Here is a 21,507-nt window from a genome sequence, read left to right as displayed (position 1 = left end):
TATCTTTTACAAAAATCTTCTCCTCTGAAACTATTGGGCCAAATTAATCCAAACTTGGCCACAATCATCTTTCAGTTATCTAGTTTAAAAAATCTGTCCGGTGACCCGGCCATCAAATCAAGATGGCCGTCACGGCTAAAAATATAACATAGGGGTAAAATGCAGTTTTTGGCTTATAACTCAAAAACCAAAGCATTTAGAGCAAACCTGACAATGGGAAAAATTGTTTATCAGGTCAATGATCTATCTGCCTGGAATTTTCAGATGAATCGGACAACTCGTTGTTGGGTTGCTGCCCCTGAATCGGTAATTTTAAGGAAATTTTGCTGTTTTTGGTTATTATCTTGAATATTATCATAGATAGAGATAAACTGTAGACAGCAATAATGTTCAGCAAAGTAAGATTTACAAATAAGTCAACATGACCGAAATGGTCAATTGACCCCCTAAGGAGTTATTGTCCTTTATAGTAAATTTTTAACAATTTTCATAAAATTTGTAAATTTTTATTAACATTTTCCACTAAAACTACTGGGCCAAGTTCATTATAGATAGAGATAATTGTAAGCAGCAAGACTGTTTATTAAAGTTAGATGTACAAACGTATCACCATCACCAAAACACAATTTTGTCATGAATCCATCTGCTTCCTTTGTTTAATATTCACATAGACCAAGGTGAGCGATACAGGCTCTTTAGAGCCTCTAGTTTATTTTCTTTTGTTACATTTTTTGACATCGGACTCGGACTTCTCTTGAACTGAATTTTAATGTACGTATTGTTATGCGTTTACTTTTCTACATTGGGTAGAGGTATAGGGGGAGGGTTGAGATCTCATAAACATGTTTAACCCCGCTGCAATTTTGCGCCTGTCCCAAGTCAGGAGTCTCTGGCCTTTGTTAGTCTTGTATGATTTTTAATTTTAGTTTCTTGTGTATAATTCGGAGTTTAGTATGACGTCAATTATCACTGTACTAGTATACATATTTTAGGGGTCAGCTGAAGGACACCTACGGCTGCAGGAATTCTCGCTACATTGAAGAACCATTGGTGGCCTTCGGCTGTTGTCTGCTCTATGGTCGGGTTGTTGTCGCTTTGACACATTCCCCATTTCCTTTCTCGATTTTATTTTTTACAGAGTTTGTCTTTAGTACCGTGTGGAGACAGAAGAGTGCCTTCCCGTTCTTAAGGTTTATGCTCTTATACTATACTAGATTATGGAGTGTGTGTCGGAGCGAGAACTTCTCTCTATGTTCATTTCTTTAGGATTATTTATCAAAAAGTAGTATTTTAAAATTCAGCCCAATTCATCTATTTAGTCAGAAGTCAGTCGCTACCTTGATATACCCTATCTTTTGTTAAATTTGTCGGGTAATTTATGACAAAAAGCGTTTGGCGTCTTTTTCCGAACAGTTTTTTTCATTTTTACACACTTCAATTTACTGTGTGCTGGTTCATATTCTGGACGCCAGTCTTTGCTCCTTTGTAATAAAATATACATACCAAAAACAAACATGAAGCTTAGAAATGGAAAAATATTAAATACTAAACTCGTTCAAAGGGTATCTACACGTCTCAATCTTCAAAATCGCTTATCTAAAAATACCATCGCTAACATTTTTAACAATAAAAATCGTGGTTATCCTTCTATCGATAAGTGTCATGCCAAAAAATTACTTACATGTCCAAGTCTTTGCACCAACAATACGGTAAGGTCAACGTTTAATGGTCGCACATTTTCTTTAAATTTTGAAACTGATATTACTTGGAAAACAAACAGTATTATTTATTTACTCACATGAAACAAACCGGGATGCGGTATGGACGTCAAGTTGGTTACCTATTCCCTATTCCCTATTCGTTACCTATTCCCTATTCCCTATTCGTTACCTATTCGTTACCTATTCCCTATTCCCTATTCGTTACCTATTCGTTACCTATTCCCTATTCCCTATTCGTTACATATTCCCTATTCCCTATTCGTTACCTATTCGTTACCTATTCCCTATTCCCTATTCGTTACCTATTCGTTACCTATTCCCTATTCCCTATTCGTTACCTATTCGTTACCTATTCCCTATTCCCTATTCGTTACCTATTCGTTACCTATTCCCTATTCCCTATTCGTTACCTATTCGTTACTTCCTCTTCTTCCTCTTCTTCCTCTTCTTCCTCCGCCACTTTAAAAATGAACTTGTCCGCAGCATTTCTCCAAAACTACTTGTCAGATTTACTTAGGGTTTCATAAAATGTTAGACTAATATGTCTAGGTGAGCGATCAATCGTTCATTTGTGCATTGGGGTCTATTAAGGGGTATTTTGGGGGGCAGAAAGAAGGGAGGGGTTTACTATAGAACCCTATGGGATTTTATTTTCTAAAATGTTCAAATGAATATAACTTGAAAACTGTAAGTGATAGATACATGCAGTCTTCAGAAATGATTAAAGGACAATCAAACAAATCACATGAAATATAGGGGAGTTCCTCGGGGGGGTGGGGGGGGGTCATCCCTACCCCTTCAATTCGAGAATATGCTTTTAACTTGTAAACGGTCCAGATCCCCACCCCTAAACCATATATATTCTTGTATGGGACAATAAAACTAATCAAATGAAATTAAATAAAAGTTCCTGGGGGTCACCCCCACCCCGTTCAATTTGAGAATGTACTATTATCTTGTAAACGGTCCAGATCCCCACCCCTAAACCATATATATTCTTCAATAGGACGATAAAACAAATCAAATTAAATTAAATGGAAGTCCCCGGGGGTCATCCCCACCCCGTTCAATTTTAGAATGTGATATTATCTTGTAAACGGTCCAGATCCCCACCCCTAAACCATATATATTCGTGTAGGGGACAATAAAACTAATCAAATGAAATTAAATGGAAGTTCCTGGGGGTCACCCCCACCCCGTTCAATTTGAGAATGTACTATTATCTTGTAAATGGTCCAGATCCCCACCCCTAAACCATATATTTTCTTGTAGGGGACAATAAAACAAATGAAATGAAATAAAAGGAAAGTCCCTAGGGGGTCACCCCACCCCCTTTTGTTTGAAAACTTATAAACGGTCAACATCCCCACCCCTAAACTATATATATTCTTGTAAGGGACAATAATCAAATGAAATTAAATGGAAGTTCCTGGGGGTCACCCCACCCCGTTCAATTTGAGAATGTACTATTATCTTGTAAATGGTCCAGATCCCCACCCCTAAACTATATATATTCTTGTAGGGGACAATAAAACAAATAAAATGAGATAAAAGGGAAGTCCTGAGGGGGTCATCCCACCCCTCTTGTTTGAAAACTTGTAAACGGTCAACATCCCCACCCCTAAACTATAATATATTCTTGTAAGGGACAATAAAACTAATCAAATGAAATTAAATGGAAGTTCCTTGGGGTCACCCACACCCCATTCAATTTGAGAATGTACTATTATCTTGTAAATGGTCCAGATCCCCACCCCTAAACCATATATGTTCTTGTAGGGGACAATAAAACAAATAAAATGAGATAAAAGGGAAGTCCTGAGGGGGTCATCCCACCCCTCTTGTTTGAAAACTTGTAAACGGTCAACATCCCCACCCCTAAACCATATATATTCTTGTAGGGGACAATAAAACAAATAAAATGAAATATAGGTAAAGTCCCCTGGGGTCACCACCACCCCCTCCTGTTTGAATACTTGTAAATGGTTGAGATCCCCACCAGTAAGCCATATACATTCTTGTATGGGACAAAAAATCAAATCAAATGAACATGGGACCATATGAATTGCGAGTTATGGGAGCTTTGTTTGGGAGACTTCGTAACAGCATCCTGTTACAATTACTTCTTGTTGTTTATACTCTTATATCTGGTAATAGTTCTAAATTTGTTGAGGTAAAATGATCTTTTAATGACCTATTTATACGTGTTTGTGCTCAACCGATCCTTTTACTTTATGTTCGATACTCATTTTTTCCTTATTTGATTTTTATACGTTCTACCTTTTAACTGCTTTATGTCCGTATGTTTGAAGATGGATCTTGGTTCGAAGGGATGAAATCACCGTGTTAGCGCTTGCATAAAAAAAAGATGTGGTATGATTGCCAATGAGACAACAACCCACAATAGACCAAAATGACACAGAAACTATCAACTATAGGTCAATGTACGGCCTTCAACAATGAGCATAGCCCAAACCGTGTAGTCACCTATAAAAGGCCCAGATATGACAATTTCAAACAATTCAAACAACAAAACTAACGGCCGTATTTCATATACAAAAAAATAAACGGAAAACAAATATGTAACACAAAAACAAACGATAACTACATTATTTCAGGCTCTTGTCTAGGGACAGACACATACTAACATAATGTGGTGGGGATAAACATGTTAGCAGGGTGTACATCGTTTCGGAGCATGCTATTACCTTGTTTAATTCGTTCCATCACTCGCTTATAATTCGCTTATAATACGTGTATCTGATTTTCAATTGTTTTGTTGTCTCTGGTGGTAGATTTGGGTTCTTAGAGGTGATATAACTCTATAAGCGCATATGTACCCGTTCCAGCGCTCGGATAATACCCTGTTAAATATTCGTTACTTATTCGCGTTTAATACGTTTGTTGTACGTTGCACCTTTTAGAAAAGGATTTTCAATTGTGTTCATATCTCTGGTGGTAATAATGTGTTCTTAGAGATGAAATATCCCTATTAGCGCGTATGTACCCGTTCCAGCGCTCGGATAATACCCTGTAATATATTCGTTCCTTATTCGCTTTTAATGCGCGGGGTAAGTATACGTTGCACCTTGAAATAAATCGTTTTTTAATTGTGTTCGTGTCTCTGGTGGTAACAATGTGTTCTTAGAGACGAAATGACCCTATTAGAGCGCATGTACCCGTTCCAGCGCTCGGTTAATACCCTGTTACCTATTCGTTACCTATTCGTTACCTATTCACTTATAATACGTTTGTTGTACGTTGCACCTTTTAGAAAAGGATTTTCACTTGTGTTCATGTCTCTGGTGGTAACAATGTGTAATTAGAGATGAAATGACCCTATTAGCGTGCATGTACCCGTTCCAGCGCTCGGTTAATACCCTGTTACCTATTCGTTACCTATTCGTTACTTATTCGCTTTTAATACGTTTGTTGTACGTTGCACCTTTAAGAAACCAATTTTCAATTGTGTTCATATCTCTTGTGGTAATAATGTGTTCTTATAGATGAAATACCCCTATTAGCGCATATTACCCGTTCCAGCGCTCGGATAATACCCGGTTACTTATTCGTTCCTTATTCGCTTTTAATGCGCAGGGTATACGTTGCACCTTGAAATAAACTGTTTTTTAATTGTGTTCGTGTCTCTGGTGGTAACAATGTCTTCTTAGAGATGAAATGACCCTATTAGCGCGCGTGTACCCGTTCCATCGCTCGGTTAATACCCTGTTACCTATTCGTTACCTATTCGTTACCTATTCACTTATAATACGTTTGTTGTACGTTGCACCTTTTAGAAAAGAATTTTCACTTGTGTTCATGTCTCTGGTGGTAACAATGTGTTCTTAGAGATGAAATGACCCTATTAGCGTGCATGTACCCGTTCCAGCGCTCGGTTAATACCCTGTTACCTATTCGTTACCTATTGGTTACTTATTCGCTTTAAATACGTTTGTTGTACGTTGCACCTTTTAGAAAAGGATTTTCACTTGTGTTCATGTCTCTGGTGGTAACAATGTGTAATTAGAGATTTAATGACCCTATTAGCGTGCATGTACCCGTTCCAGCGCTCGGATAATACCCTGTTACCCATTCGTTACCTATTCGTTACTTATTCGCTTTAAATACGTTTGTTGTACGTTGCACCTTTTAGAAAAGGATTTTCACTTGTGTTCATGTCTCTGGTGGTAACAATGTGTAATTAGAGATGAAATGACCCTATTAGCGTGCATGTTCCCGTTCCAGCGCTCGGTTAATACCCTGTTACCTATTCGTTACCTATTCGTTACTTATTCACTTATAATACGTTTGTTGTACGTTGCACCTTTCAGAAAAGGATATTCAATTGTGTCCATGTCTCTGGTGGTAACAATGTGTTCTTAGAGATGAAATGACCCTATTAGCGCGCATGTACCCGTTCCAGCGCTCGGTTAATACCCTGTTACCTATTCGTTACCTATTCACTTATAATACGTTTGTTGTACGTTGCACCTTTTAGAAAAGGATTTTCAATTGTGTTCATGTCTCTGGTGGTAACAATGTGTTCTTAGAGATGAAATGACCCTATTAGAGCGCATGTACCCGTTCCTGCGCTCGGTTAATACCCTGTTACCTATTCGTTACCTATTCGTTACCTATTCACTTATAATACATTTGTTGTACGTTGCACCTTTTAGAAAAGGATTTTCACTTGTGTTCATGTCTCTGGTGGTAACAATGTGTAATTAGAGATGAAATGACCCTATTAGCGTGCATGTACCCGTTCCAGCGCTCGGTTAATATCCTGTTACCTATTCGTTACTTATTCGCTTTAAATACGTTTGTTGTACGTTGCACCTTTTAGAAAAGGATTTTCAATTGTGTTCATATCTCTGGTGGTAATAATGTGTTCTTAAAGATGAAATATCCCTATTAGCGCGTATGTACCCATTCCAGCGCTCGGATAATACCCTGTTACTTATTCGTTCCTTATTCGCTTTTAATGCGCGGAGAAGTATACGTTGCACCTTGAAATAAATCGTTTTTTAATTGTGTTCATGTCTCTGGTGGTAACAATGTGTTCTTAGAGACGAAATGACCCTATTAGAGCGCATGTACCCGTTCCAGCGCTCGGTTAATACCCTGTTACTTATTCGTTACCTATTCGTTACCTATTCACTTATAATACGTTTGTTGTACGTTGCACCTTTTAGAAAAGGATTTTCAATTGTGTCCATGTCTCTGGTGGTAACAATGTGTTCTAAGGATGAAATGACCCTATTAGCGCGCATGTATCCGTTCCAGCGCTCGGGTAGTACCCTGTTACCTATTCGTTACCTATTCTTTACCTATTCGTTACTTATTCACTTATAATACGTTTGTTGTACGTTGCACGTTTTAGAAAAGGATTTTCAATTGTGTTCATGTCTCTGGTGGTAACAATGTGTTCTTAGAGATGAAATGACCCTATTAGCGCATATGTACCCGTTCCAGCGCTCAGTTAATATCCTGTTACCTATTCGTTACCTATTCGTTACTTATTCGCTTTAAATACGTTTGTTGTACGTTGCACCTTTTAGAAAAGGATTTTCACTTGTGTTCATGTCTCTGGTGGTAACAATGTGTAATTAGAGATGAAATGACCCTAATAGCGTGCATATACCCGTTCCAGCGCTCGGTTAATACCCTGTTACCTATTCGTTACCTATTCGTTACCTATTCGTTACCTATTCACTTATAATACGTTTGTTGTACGTTGCACCTTTTAGAAAAGGATTTTCAATTGTGTTCATGTCTCTGGTGGCAACAATGTGTTTAGAGATAAAATGACCCTATTAGCGTGCATCTACCCGTTCCAGCGCTCGGTTAATATCCTGTTACTTATTTGTTACCTATTCGTTACTTATTCCCTATTCCCTATGCGTTACCTATTCGTAACTTATTCCCTATTCCCTATTTGTTACCTATTCGTTACTTATTCCCTATTCCCTATGCGTTACCTATTCGTTATTTATTCTCTATTCCCTATTCGTTACCTATTCGTTACTTATTCCTTATTCGTTACTTATTCCTTATTCGTTACTTATTCAATTTTTGATATCCTCACCCTTTTTTAATTTTTGTCGAGCCTGCAACTTTTGTTGCAGAAAGCTCGACATAGGGATAGTGATCCGGCGGCTACGGCGGCGGCGGTGTTAGCTAACTTTTAAAAACTTTTTATTTCAAAAGGTGGAAGAACTGGATGCTTCATACTTTGTATATGGATGCCTCATGTTACGAAGTTTCTGTCAGTCACATGTCAAATGTCCTTGACCTCATTTTCATGGTTCAGTGACCACTTGAAAATAAAGTTAAGATTTTTTGTAATGTTGAATTCTGTCTTATTTTAAGTAATAGGATAATCATATTTGATATGTGCGTACCTTGTAAGGTCCTCATGCCCGTCAGACAGTTTTCAATTAAACTCGACCTCATTTCATGGATCAGTGAACAAGGTTAGGTTTTGGTGGTCAAGTCCATATCTCAGATACTATAAGCAATAGGGCAAGTATATTCGGTGTATGGAAGGACTGTAAGGTGTCCATCTCCAACTGGCAGAGGTCATCTGACCTTGACTTTATTTTCATGGTTCAGTGGTTATAGTTAAGTTTTTGTGTTTTGGTCTCTTTTTCTCATACTTTACATAATAGATCTACTATATTTGTTGCATGGAATGATTGTAAGGTGTACATGTCTAGCGTGCAGATGTCATCTGACCTTGACCTCATTTTCATGGTTGAGTGGTCAAAGTTAAGTTTTTGAGTTTTGGTCTTTTTATCTAATACTATATGCTATAAGTCAACTATATTTGGTGTATGGAAATATTATATGATCTGTATGTCAGTCGCGCAGGTTTTATTTGACCTCGACCTCATTTTCACGGTTCATTGCTCAGTGTTAAGTTTTTGTGTTTGGTCTATTTTCTTAAACTATAAGTAAGAGGTCAACTATATTTGTTGTATGAAAGCATTGTTAGCTGTACATGTCTGTCTGGCATGTTTCATCTGACCTTGACCTCATTTTCATGGTTCATTCAATTTGGTTTTTGTTATCTTGGTTAAAGTTATGTGACAGTTGTTATAAAGCTTTATACTTAAGACTATCAACATAATATCAATGATTAGTAAAGAAGGCGAGACATTTCAGCGTGTGCACTCTTGTTTATATTCTTATCTCTTGTCATAGATCTAAATTTGTTGAGGTAAAATGACCTTCTTATGACCTATTTATATGTGTTTGTGCTCAACCGATCCTGTTGCTTTATGTTAGATACTTATTTGTTTATTATTTGATTTTTATACGTCCTACCTTTTAAATGTTTTATATTATTCAGTAGTATGTTTGAAGATCCGGTTCTTGGTTCGAAGAGGTGAAATCACCTTTTAGCGCTTGTATAAAAATGAACATTTTAGAAAATGATTTTCAATTGTGTTCTTGTCTCTGGCGGTAACTATGTGTTCTTGGAGATGAAATAACCCTATTAGCGTGTATGTACCTGTTCCAGCGCTCGGTTTATACCCTGTAACTTATTCTTTCCTTAATCGCTTTCAATACGCGTGGTATACGTTGCACCTTGAAATAAAACGATTATCGATTGCTTTCGTGTCTCTGGTGGTAATTATGTGTTCTCTGAGTTGAAAAAACCTATTAGCACATATGTACCCATTTCACCGCTACACTGATACCCTGTTACTTATTCGTTCCTTATTCGCTTTTAAAACGTGTGTTATGCGTTGCACCTTGGAATAAATCGATTATCTATTGCGTTCATGTCTCTGGCGGTAATTGTGTGTTCTCTGAAGTGAAAAAACCCTATTAGCGCATATGTACCCGTTTCATCGCAACACTGATACCCTGTTACTTATTCGTTTCGTATTTGCTTATAAAACGTGTTGTAGCGGTTAGTGCATCGGACTACTAACACAATGGTTCCTGGTTCGATTCCCGTTCGGGATGAAAATTTCAGGAACTCAATTTTCGGCTCTCCCTTGACACCATTTGCGACTATGGTCTTCAGGAAACGATGATAGTCCGTCGGAAGGGGACGATATATGGCTGACCCGTGTTAAGAGAGAGCCATATCTCTTGCACGTTGAAGACACCCTTGTAGATTTCGAAAAAGAGTAGGCTGATGCCGCTACAAGGCAGCACTCGCACCCGAAAAGTGGAAAGGGGTAAATATAAGTTGCAAAACTTGTTTCCCAATCCACTATAAATAAATATGTTTAAATTAAAAAATAAAACGTGTGTTATGCGTTGCACTTTTAAAAAAAGAAATATGTTTGTGTCTTTGGTGGTAACTGTCGGTTTTTAGAGGTGAAATAACCCTAATAGAACATATGTACCCGTTTCAGCGCTCGACTGATACCCTGTTACTTATTCGTTCCTTATTCGCTTTAAATACGCGTGTTATGCGTTGCACCTTGAAATAAGAAGTAACGAATAGGTAACAAGGTATTAGCCGAGCGCTGGAACGGGTACATACGCGCTAAAAGGGTTATTTCATCTCTAAGAACACATTGTTACCACCAGAGACACGAACACAATTAAAAAACGATTTATTTCAAGGTGCAACGTATACCCTGCGCATTAAAAGCGAACAAGGAACGAATAAGTAACCGGGTATTATCCGAGCGCTGGAACGGGTACATGCACGCTAATAGGGTCATTTCATCTCTAATTACACATTGTTACCACCAGAGACATGAACACAAGTGAAAATCCTTTTCTAAAAGGTGCAACGTACAACAAATGTATTAAAAGCGAATAAGTAACGAATAGGTAACGAATAGGTAACAGGGTATTAACCGAGCGCTGGAACGGGTAGATGCGCTCTAATAGGGTCATTTAGTCTCTAAGAACACATTGTTACCACCAGAGACATGAACACAATTAAAAAACGATTTATTTCAAGGTGCAACGTATACTTACTCCGCGCATTAAAAGCGAATAAGGAACGAATAAGTAACAGGATATTATTCGAGCGCTGGAACGGGTACATGCACGCTAATAGGGTCATTTCATCTCTAAGGACACATTGTTACCACCAGAGACATGAACACAATTGAAAATCCTTTTCTAAAAGGTGCAACGTACAACAAACGTATTATAAGTGAATAGGTAACGAATAGGTAACAGGGTATTAACCGAGCGCTGGAACGGGTACATGCGCGCTAATAGGGTCATTTCATCTCTAAGAACACATTGTTACCACCAGAGACATGGACACAATTGAATATCCTTTTCTGAAAGGTGCAACGTACAACAAACGTATTATAAGTGAATAAGTAACGAATAGATAACGAATAGGTAACAGGGTATTAACCGTGCGCTGGAACGGGAACATGCACGCTAATAGGGTCATTTCATCTCTAATTACACATTGTTACCACCAGAGACATGAACACAAGTGAAAATCCTTTTCTAAAAGGTGCAACGTACAACAAACGTGTTTAAAGCGAATAAGTAACGAATAGGTAACGAATAGGTAACAGGGAATTATCCGAGCGCTGGAACGGGTACATGCACGCTAATAGGGTCATTTCATCTCTAATTACACATTGTTACCACCAGAGACATGAACACAAGTGAAAATCCTTTTCTAAAAGGTGCAACGTACAACAAACGTATTTAAAGCGAATAAGTAACCAATAGGTAACGAATAGGTAACAGGGTATTAACCGAGCGCTGGAACGGGTACATGCACGCTAATAGGGTCATTTCATCTCTAAGAACACATTGTTACCACCAGAGACATGAACACAAGTGAAAATTCTTTTCTAAAAGGTGCAACGTACAACAAACGTATTATAAGTGAATAGGTAACGAATAGGTAACGAATAGGTAACAGGGTATTAACCGAGCGCTGGAACGGGTACACGCGCGTTAATAGGGTCATTTCATCTCTAAGAAGACATTGTTACCACCAGAGACACGAACACAATTAAAAAACGATTTATTTCAAGGTGCAACGTATACCCTGCGCATTAAAAGCGAATAAGGAACGAATAAGTAACCGGGTATTATCCGAGCGCTGGAACGGGTAATATGCGCTAATAGGGGTATTTCATCTATAAGAACACATTATTACCACAAGAGATATGAACACAATTGAAAATTGGTTTCTTAAAGGTGCAACGTACAACAAACGTATTAAAAGCGAATAAGTAACGAATAGGTAACGAATAGGTAACAGGGTATTAACCGAGCGCTGGAACGGGTACATGCACGCTAATGGGGTCATTTCATCTCTAATTACACATTGTTACCACCAGAGACATGAACACAAGTGAAAATCCTTTTCTAAAAGGTGCAACGTACAACAAACGTATTATAAGTGAATAGGTAACGAATAGGTAACATGGTATTAACCGAGCGCTGGAACGGGTACATGCGCTCTAATAGGGTCATTTCGTCTCTAAGAACACATTGTTACCACCAGAGACATTAACACAATTAAAAAACGATTTATTTCAGGTGCAACGTATACTTACTCCGCGCATTAAAAGCGAATAAGGAACGAATAAGTAACAGGGTATTATCCGAGCGCTGGAACGGGTACATACGCGCTAATAGGGATATTTCATCTCTAAGAACACATTATTACCACCAGAGATATGAACACAATTGAAAATCCTTTTCTAAAAGGTGCAACGTACAACAAACGTATTAAACGCGAATAAGTAACGATTATTTAACAGGGTATTATCCGAGCGCTGGAACGGGTACATATGCGCTTATAGAGTTATATCACCTCTAAGAACCCAAATCTACCACCAGAGACAACAAAACAATTGAAAATCAGATACACGTATTATAAGCGAATTATAAGCGAGTGATGGAACGAATTAAACAAGGTAATAGCATGCTCCGAAACGATGTACACCCTGCTAACATGTTTATCCCCACCACATTATGTTAGTATGTGCCTGTCCCTAGACAAGAGCCTGAAATTAAGTAGTTATCGTTTGTTTTTGTGTTACATATTTGTTTTCCGTTTATTTTTTTGTATATGAAATACGGCCGTTAGTTTTGTTGTTTGAATTGTTTGAAATCTGGGTCTTTTATAGGTGACTACACGGTTTGGGCTATGCTTATTGTTGAAGGCCGTACATTGACCTATAGTTGATAGTTTCTGTGTCATTTTGGTCTATTGTGGGTTGTTGTCTCATTGGCAATCATACCACATCTTTTTTTTTCTTGCAAGCGCTAACACGGTGATTTCATCCCTTCGAACCAAGATCCATCTTCAAACATACGGACATAAAGCAGTTAAAAGGTAGAACGTATAAAAATCAAATAAAGAACAAATGAGTATCGAACATAAAGTAAAAGGATAGGTTGAGCACAAACACATATAAATAGGTCATACAAAGATCATTTTACCTCAACAAATTTAGAACTATTACCAGATATAAGAGTATAAACAACAAGAAGTAATTGTAACAGGATGCTGTTACGAAGTCTCCCAAACAAAGCTCCCATAACTCGCAATTCATATGGTCCCATGTTCATTTGATTTGATTTTTTGTCCCATACAAGAATATATATGGCTTACTGGTGGGGATCTCCACCATTTACAAGTATTCAAATAGGAGGGGGTGGTGGTGACCCCCAGGGACTTTACCTACATTTCATTTTATTTGTTTTATTGTCCCCTACAAGAATATATATGGTTTAGGGGTGGGGATGTTGACCGTTTACAAGTTTTCAAACAAGAGGGGGTGGGATGATCCCCTCAGGACTTCCCTTTTATCTCATTTTATTTGTTTTATTGTCCCCTACAAGAACATATGTGGTTTAGGGGTGGGGATCTGGACCATTTACAAGATAATAGTACATTCTCAAATTGAACGGGGTGGGGGTGACCCCAAGGAACTGCCATTTAATTGCATTTGATTAGTTTTATTGTCCCTTACAAGAATATATATAGTTTAGGGGTGGGGATGTTGACCGTTTACAAGTTTTCAAACAAGGGGGGGTGGGCTGACCCCCTAGGGACTTTCCTTTTATTTCATTTCATTTGTTTTATTGTCCCTTACAAGAATATATATGGTTTAGGGGTGGGGATCTGGACCGTTTACAAGATAATAGTACATTCTCAAATTGAACGGGATGGGGGTGACCCCCAGGAACTTTTATTTGATTTCATTTGATTAGTTTTATTGTCCCATACAAGAATATATATGGTTTAGGGGTGGGGATCTGGACCGTTTACAAGGTAAAAGCATATTCTCGAATTGAAGGGGGTAGGGATGACCCCCAGGGACTCCCCTATATTTCATGTGATTTGTTTTATTGTCCTTTAATCATTTCTGAAGACTGCATGTATCTATCACTTACAGTTTTCAAGTTATATTCATTTGAAAATTTTAGAAAATAAAATCCCATAGGGTTCTAAAGTAAACCCCTCCCTTCTATCTGCCCCCCAAAATACCCCTTAATAGACCCCAATGCACAAATGAACGATTGATGGCTCACCTAGACATATTAGTCTAACATTTTATGAAACCCTAAGTAAATCTGACAAGTAGTTTTGGAGAAATGCTGCGGACAAGTTCATTTTTAAAGTGGTGAAAGAAGAAGAGGAAGAAGAGGAAGAAGAAGAATAACTAGAATTGCCATTGCAAGCAATAGCGGATGTCACCCTTCCCCCAATTGCCACTAAGCGGCAGCCATTTAAAAATTGTTTAACAGTTAATGCACATATATGCATGGCAATAAATCTGTCTGTAAATTTTCAGTACATTGAGAGGATTTAAAAAAAAAATCACATTTCTGCTGTTTCCATGGCAACGGCAGCCATTTTGAAAATTTCAAAGTCAAAAGTCTCATCAATACTTTCCAGTGAACAATAATATCAAGTTTCATTAAGTTCAAAGCATTTTGAGAATTTTTGACTTTTTTGCAGTTTCCATGGCAACGGTGGACATTTTGGATATTCCAAAGTCAAAAGTCTCATCCAGACTTGCCAGTCAACAATCATATTAAGTTTCATCAATTTTGGAGCATTTTGAAATTTTTGCAATATTTGGTCCTGTATCCATGGTAACATAGAAGTTCCAATGATTGTCAAAATCATTCAAAACCTGTATATAGTGGACAACTATATTGTGTAAAAATTTGATGATTTCAAGTTCCAGCATACCAAAATTATTCACCAAACCCGGAGGTTTTTAGAGCATTTTGACACTTATGCACTGTTTCCATGGTAACGGCAGACATTTTGGAAATTCCAACGCAAAATTACGCATCTACCAAAGTTGCTCATCGTTACTATGAAGTTTCAAAAAATTTGGAGCATTTTGATATTTTTGGAATTTTTGGTGCAGTTTCCATGGCAACATAGTAGATCCAATGATTTCCAAAATCATCCAAAACCAGTATATGGCCGGCCCCTACATTGTATCAAAATATAATGATTCCGAGTTTAAGCATGTCCAAATAATTCACCAAAACCAAAAACTGGAATTTTTTACAATTGTTCCGTTTCCATGGAAACGGCAGCCATTTTTTATGGTCTTAGACCCTACTGCAACCCGGAATTTTGTGTTCCTCATTATAGTAAACTATCATTAAGATTGGTTCCATTGGCTCCAAGAAAACTGCCGGACAAAATTAGGTGGAAGAATAATAATAACTAGAATTGCTATTGCAAGCAATAGCGGTATTGCCACTAAGCGGCAGCCATTTCAAAATTGTTTAACAGTGAATGCACATATATACATGGCAATACATCTTTCTGTAAATTTTCAGTACATTCAGAGCATTTTAGAAAATTTCACATTTTTGCTGTTTCCATGGCAACGGCAGCCATTTTGAAAATTCCAAAGTCAAAAGTCTCATCTATACATGCGAGTTAACAATAATATTAAGTTTCATAAAATTTGGAGCATTATGAAAATATTTGACATTTCCGCAGTTTCCATGGCAACGGAGGCCATTATGGAAATTCCAACTTCAAAAGTTTCATGCAGACTTGACAGTCAACAATCATAGTAAGTTTCATTACTTTTTGAGCATTTTGACATTTTTGAAATTTTTGACATTTTGGCTGGTTTCTATGGTTACACAGACCATTCCAAATTTCTAATGGCAAATACTACATTGGTACATGGGAGGCAACATACCATCAGAGTTTCAATGGATTTGACCTACCCTTTTAAGAAAGTAAATTCCACTTTTAGATGTTTTTGGACCATTTTGACCATTTTTGCATTGTTTCCATGGTAATAGCAGACATTTTCAAAATTCCAACGCCAAATTCCACATCTTACAATGTTGCTCATCGTTTCTGTGAAGTTTCAATAAATTTGGAGCATTTCCATATTTTGGAAATTTTTGATGTAGTATCCATGGCAACATAGCAGTTCCAATGATTGCCAAAATCATCCCAAAGCAGTATATGCCCGGCACCTACATTGTATCAAAATATAATGATTCTAAGTTAAAGCATTTCCAAATAATTCATCAAAACCAAAAACTGGAATTTTCCATTATTTTTCGGTTTCCATGGTGATGGCAGCCATTTTTTAGTTCCAATGTTGCACTGCAACTGGAAAGTCAGGGTTCCTTGTTATAGTGCACCATCATTCAGATTGGTTCCTTTGGCTCTGAGAAAACTGCCGGACAAAACTAGGTGGAAGAATAATAATAACTAGAATTGCCATTGCAAGCAATAGCGGATGTCACCCTTCCCCCCATTGCCACTAAGCGGCAGCCATTTCAAAAACTGTTAACAGTCAATGGACATATTTGCATGGCAATACATCTTTCTGTAAATTTTCATTACATTCAGACAATTTTAGAAAATTTCACATTTTTGCTGTTTCCATGGCAACGGCAGCCATTTTGAAAGTTTCAAAGTCAAAAGTCTCATCTCTACTTGCCAGTTAACAATAATATCAAGTTTCATAAAGTTTTAAAGAATTTTATAAATGTTTGACTTTTTTGCAGTTTCCATGGCAACGGTGGCCATTTTGGAAATTCCATCTTCAAAAGTCTCTCGTTTCTGTGAAGTTTCAATAAATTTGGAGCATTTCCATATTTTGGAAATTTTTGATGTAGTATCCATGGCAACATAGCAGTTCCAATGATTGCCAAAATCATCCCAAAGCAGTATATAGAGGGCACCTACATTGTATTAAAATGTAAAGATTTTAAGGTCAAGCATTCTCAAAAAAATCACCTAACTCCAAAATTATATTTTTTCACCATTTTTCCGTTTCCATGGTGATGGCAGCCATTTTTTTAGTTCCAGTACCGGAAAGCAACAGGAAAGTCAGGGTTCCTTGTTATAGTGCACCATCATTCAGATTGGTTCCTTTAGCTCTGAGAAAGCGGGCGGACAAAATTAGGTGGAAGAAAAATAATAATAACTAGAATTGCCATTGCAAGCAATAGCGGATGTCACCCTTCCCCCTATTGCCACTAAGCGGCAGCCATTTCAAACTTGTTTAGTAGTAAATGCACAAATATGCATGGCTATTCATCTTTTTGTAAATTTCAAGTATACTGAGAGCATTTTAAAGTATTTCACATTTAAACCGTTTCCATGGCAACGGCAGCCATTTTGAAAATTTCCAACTTCAAAAGTCATATGTAGACACGACAGTTAACAATCATATCAAGTTTCATCAATTTTGAAGCATTCTGAAATTTTTGCTCCTGTATCCATGGTAACATAGTAGTTCCAATGATTGTCAAAATCATACAAAACCTGTATATAGTGGACAACTATATTGTATAAAAATTTGATGATTTCAAGTTCAAGCATACCAAAGTTATTCATCAAACCCTGAAGTTTTTGGAGCATTTTGACCTTTTTGCATTGTTTCCATGGAAACGGCAGACATTTTGGAAATTCCAACGCCAAATTCCACATCTACCAAAGTTGCTCATCGTTATGCTAGAATTTCAAAAAATTTGGAGCATTTTTTTTTTTTTTTGAAATTTTTGGTGTAGTATCCATGGCAACATAGCAGTTCTAATGATTGCCAAAATCATCCCAAAGCAGTATATAGTGGGCACCTACATTGTATTAAAATCTAAAGATTTTAAGGTCAAGCATTCTCAAACAATTCACCTAACTCCAAAATTATATTTTTTCACCATTTTTCCGTTTCCATGGTGATGGCAGCCATTTTTTTAGTGCCAATATTAAAAAGCAACAGGAAAGTCAGGGTTCCTTGTTATAGTGCACCATCATTCAGATTGGTTCCTTTAGCTCTGAGAAAGCGGGCGGACAAAATTAGGTGGAAGAAAAATAATAATAACTAGATTTGTAATTGCTAGCAATAACGGATGGCACCCTCGTCCCCCCATTGCCATGCGAGCGGCAGCCATTTTGGAAATTCCAAAGTGAAAGAGTGCATCTACACCTGCAAGTTATCATTTTTGCAAAATTTCATTAAGTTTGGAGCATTTTGAAATTTTGGACAATTTTGCTGTTTCCATGGTTACGGCGGCCATTTTGGAAATTCCAACTTCAAAATGCAACTCCGCACATGTCAGTCACTATTCCTGTAAAGTTTCATCCAGTTTGCAGCACTTAATTTTTTTTTGACATTTTGAACATTTGTGCTGCAACCATGGTTACAGTAGATAACTCCAAAATTCTAAAAGCAGACATCTCATTGTCACATGTCATGTTATATATCACTATAGTTTCATTTACTTTGGTGCACTACTCTCTGTGAAAATGCTGATTTTATGCATTTTTCCATAGGGTCAATGCAAAACTTGGCCCCAGTTTCCATGACAACGGCGGCCATTTTGAACTATCAAAATATTGTCTTGACATCTTGGCATACTGGAGAACATTTTCATAAAGTTTCATCCTGTTGGATCTTATAACGAAAGAGTTAGAACTTTTGATATTTTAGCTGTTTCCATGGTAACGGCAGCCATTTTGAAAATTCCAAAGTCAAACTGGAAATCAGCACATGCTAGTTAACATTCCTGTGGAGTTTCTTCCAGTTTGGACCACTTTGATTTTTTTCGCATTTGTGCTGTTTCCATGGAAACGGCGGCCATTTTTTACCATTCCATAGCAAGGTGCACAACTTCAGATGGTGGTCCTCATTATAGTAGAGTTCCATCAACATTGGTCCATAGGATTCCAAGAACTCGCGCGGACAAAATGTGTGGAAGAAAAATAAGAAAAACTAGATTTGTAATTGCTAGCAATAACGGATGGCACCCTCGTCCCCCCATTGCCAGGCGAGCGGCAGCCATTTTGAAATTCCAAAGTCAAAGAGTGCATCTACACATGCTGGTTGTCATTTTTGCAAAATTTCATTCAGTTTGGAGCATTTTAAAATTTTGGACAATTTTGCTGTTTCCATGGTTACGGCGGCCATTTTGGAAATTCCAACTTCAAAATGCAACTCCGCACATGTCAGTCATAATTCCTGTAAAGTTTCATCCAGTTTGCAGCACTTAATTTTTTTTGGAAATTTTGAACATTTGTGCTGCAACCATGGTTACAGTAGATAATTCCAAAATTCTAAAAGCAGACATCTCATTGCCACATGTCATGTTATATATCAATACAGTTTCATTTACTTTGATGCACTACTCTCTGAGAAAATGCTGATTTTATGCATTTTTCCTTAGGGTCAATGCAAAACTTGGTCCCAGTTTCCATGACAACGGCGGCCATTTTGAACTATCCAAATATTGTCTTGGCATCTTGGCATACTGGAGAACATTTTCATAAAGTTTCATCCAGATGGATCTTATAACGAAAGAGTTAGAATTTTTGATATTTGAGCTGTTTCCATGGTAACGGCAGCCATTTTGAAAATTCCAAAGTCAAATTGCAAATCAGCACATGTCAGTTACCATTCATGTGGAGTTTCTTCCAGTTTGGAACACTTTGATTTTTTTCGCATTTTTGCTGTTTCCATGGAAACGGCGGCCATCTTTTACCATTCCATACCAAGGTGCACAACTTTACATGGGGGTCCTCATTATAGTAAAGTTCCACCAACATTGGTCCATTGGATTCCGAGAAACACGACGGACAAAATGTGTGGAAGAAGAAAAAGAAAAATAAGAAAAAAAAGAAACGTAGAATAACAATATGTCACCCCAACTCCGTTGAGGGTGCCATAACTAGATTTGTAATTGCTAGCAATAACGGATGGCACCCTCGTCCCCCGTTGCCAGGCGAGCGGCAGCCATTTTGGAAATTCCAAAGTCAAAGAGTGCATCTACACCTGCAAGTTATCATTTTCGCAAAATTTCATAAAGTTTGGAGCATTTTGAAATTTTTGACAATTTTGCTGTTTCCATGGTTACGGCGGCCATTTTGGAAATTCCAACTTCAAAATGCAACTCCGCACATGTCAGTCACTATTCCTGTAAAGTTTTATCCAGTTTGCAGCACTTAATTTTTTTTTTGGAAATTTTGAACATTTGTGCTGCAACCATGGTTACAGTAGATAATTCCAAAATTCTAAAAGCAGACATCTCATTGCCACATGTCATGTTATATATTAATACAGTTTCATTGACTTTGGTGCACTGCTCTCTGAGAATATGCTCATTTTATGCATTTTTCCATAGGCTCAATGCAAAACTTGACCCCAGTTTCCATGACAACGGCGGCCATTTTGAACTATCCAAATATTGTCTTAACATCTTGGCATACTGGAGAACATTTTCATAAAGTTTCATCCAGTTGGATCTTATAACGAAAGAGTTAGAATATTTGATATTTTAGCTGTTTCCATGGTAACGGCCGCCATTTTGAAAATTTCAAGATCGAAATGCAGCTCAGGTCATGCCTGTTACTAATTAAGTGAAGTTTCGTCCAGTTTGGAACACTTTGAATATTTTCGGATTTTTGCTGTTTCCATGGAAACGGCAGCCATTTTGACCATTCCAAAGTCAGGTGCACAACTTCACATGGTGGACCACATTGTGGTATAGTGCCATTAACATTGATCAGCTTAATTCCAAGAAACTGCGTGGACAAAATGTGTGGAAGAAGAATAAGGAAAAAAAGAATCGATGAATAACAATACGTCACCCCAACTCCGTTGAGGGTGCCATAACTAGAATTGCTATTGCAAGCAATAGCGGATGTCACCCTTCCCCCCATTGCCACTAAGCGGCAGCCATTTCAAAAACTTTTAACAGTGAATGCACATATTTGCATGGCTATACATTTTTCTGTAAATTTTCAGTACATTTAGATCATTTTTAAAAACATGAAATTTTTGCTGTTTCCATGGCAACGGCAGCCATTTTGAAAGTTTCAAATTCAAAAGTCTCATCTATACATGCCAGTTTACAATAATTTTAAGTTTCATTAAGTTTGGAGCATTTTGAAAATATTTGACATTTTTGCAGTTTCCATGGCAACGGTGGCCATTTTGGAAATTCCAACTTCAAAAGTCTCACCCAGACTTGCCAGTCTACAATCATATTAAGTTTCATCAAATTTGCAGGATTTTGAATTTTTTGTAATTTTTGACATTTGTGATGGTTCCTATGGCAACAGAGACCATTCCCAAAATTTAATGGCATATACCACATTGGTACATGGGAGGGACCATACCATCAAAGTTTCGATCCATTTGACCTACCATATTAAGAAAGTTAATGCCACTTTAAGGTTTTTGGACCATTTTGACCTGTTTTGCATTGTTTCCATGGTAACGGCAGACATTTTCAAAATTCCAACGCCAAATTCCACATCAACCAATGTTGCTCATCGTTACTGTGAAGTTTTATAAAATTTGGAGCATTTCCATATTTT

This window comes from Mytilus edulis, chromosome 3 (assembly GCF_963676685.1).
Source record: "Mytilus edulis chromosome 3, xbMytEdul2.2, whole genome shotgun sequence".
NCBI lineage: Eukaryota > Metazoa > Mollusca > Bivalvia > Mytilida > Mytilidae > Mytilus > Mytilus edulis.
Note: the sequence above shows the minus strand (reverse complement) of the source record.